At 36.8% G+C, this 1,975-nt stretch overlaps 1 non-coding gene across 1 annotated transcript; it reads left to right on the forward strand.

Annotated features, from left to right (window-relative positions):
• Positions 1–160: 160 nt before the first annotated feature.
• On the forward strand, positions 161–232 carry TRNAH-GUG (transfer RNA histidin (anticodon GUG)). The gene has a single exon. It is a non-coding gene; the product is annotated as a tRNA-His (tRNA).
• Positions 233–1,975: the final 1,743 nt, after the last annotated feature.

Here is a 1,975-nt window from a genome sequence, read left to right on the forward strand (position 1 = left end):
GAGAGAGAGAGAGAGAGAGAGAGAGAGAGAGAGAGAGGAGTATTGAAATCAAATTTCAGAATTGAAGATGCTGATAATGTGGAATGTTGGAGGAGCTAGTGATCTGAGAAAAACATGTTTATATTATGCTTTAAAATCCACTGCCAACATATCGTCAGCAGCCGTGATCGTATAGTGGTTAGTACATTGCGTTGTGGCCGCAATAACCCAGGTTCGAATCCTGGTCACGGCACTGGTCGTTGTTTTGAGTTTACATATTGTAGTTTTTGTTCAAGAAATATTGATGGAATACAAAAGAAGAACAGTCTATTTTATCTAATGTGTGAATAGCTTGAAGTATTGACCAATAAGAGAGAGAGAGAGAGAGAGAGAGAGAGAGAGAGAGAGAGAGAGAGAGAGAGGTGCCAGGCTACTCAGGGTAATCTCTTCTATAACAGAGCATAGTGTTAGTATACTGGAGACTTACCTTACCTTACCTAATTCTATGTTTGGGTTCCCCCAGGTCCCTCAGTGTGAGGCACCTCATATATCCACCAGAGAGTTGCTTATGCATCTTCCGGTGTATTTTGCATCTTCCAGTCTTGGATGGTCTGGGATGCATCTTAGGTGTTTATCGAGCTTATTCTTCAACACATCTACGCTCACTCCTGATATGTTTCTTAGATGAGCTGGCAGCGCATTACATAGTCGCTGAATTATCGATGCTGGTGCGTAGTGGATTAATGTCCTGTGCGCCTTCCTTAGTTTTCCTAATATAGTTTTGGGCACTATTAATCTACCTCGGCTTGCTCTTTCTAATACTTTTAGCTCCATGATGTTTTCAGTAATTCCTTCGATTTGTTTTCTGATATTTTTAGCTCCATGATGTTTTCAGTAATTCCTTCGATTTGTTTCCATGCTTGTATTATCATGTAGCGTTCTCTTCTCCTTTCTAGACTGTATAATTTTAAAAATTGCTATTTGGTCATTGCATAACATATTCCTGTTTAACATTACACCAAGGTCTTTAATTGCTTCCTTGTTTGTGATTGTCTCGTTATTAGGTCCCCTGTATGCATATACCATTCTTTCTCGTTTCCATAATTTATTGATTCGAATTTATCGGAGTTAAATACCATCTTGTTTATCTCTGCCCATTCATATATTTGGTTAGATCTCTTTGTAATGAGTTCCATTCTTCATCACAAGTAATTTCTCTACTCAGTCTTGTGTCATCAGCGAAACTTCTCACTACAGAGTCTTTAACATCACAGTCTATGTCTGAGATCATAATAACAAACAGCAGTGCAGCTAATACCGTACCCTGTGGCACGCCAAATATTACCTGAGCTTCATCTGATTTCTCGTCATTTGCAACCACTGTCTGTTCTCTGTTTTGTAGAAATTCTTTTATCCATTTTCCTATCTTTCCCTTAATATTATGCTTTCTCATTTCTTTCGCTAATATATCATGGTCTACCATGTCAAAGGCTTTTGCAAAATCAAGATATACCACATCTGTGTCTTTTTCATTTATCATATTTTTATATATGTTTTCATAGTGTGCTATCAGTTGGGTTTGTGTACTTTTTTCGAGCACAAAACCGTGTTGACCTATATCAAACAAATTATTTTTAACCAAATGATTCATTATTTTCTTTTTTATTACCCTTTCATACACTTTCATAATATGTGATGTTAGACTAACAGGTCTATAATTGCTTGCCTCTAGTCTTGATTCACTTTTGAAAATTTGTGTTTATCATATATACCGCTCATATCTACACTTTGTCTTAGCAGTATTGCAAGCAGCTTCGCGATAGTGTGTGCAGTTTTTTTTTAACAAAATCGATGGAACTCCATCTGGCCCGGCCGCCAATCCATTTTTAATTTCGATTATAGCCTGCACAATATCTGCTTCATTAATATCTATATCCGTTAGATATTCAATATTTTCTTTTCTCATTTCTGTTTCATTATTCTCATTCGCTATTCT

This window comes from Palaemon carinicauda, chromosome 27 (assembly GCF_036898095.1).
Source record: "Palaemon carinicauda isolate YSFRI2023 chromosome 27, ASM3689809v2, whole genome shotgun sequence".
Taxonomy (NCBI): Eukaryota; Metazoa; Arthropoda; class Malacostraca; order Decapoda; family Palaemonidae; genus Palaemon; species Palaemon carinicauda.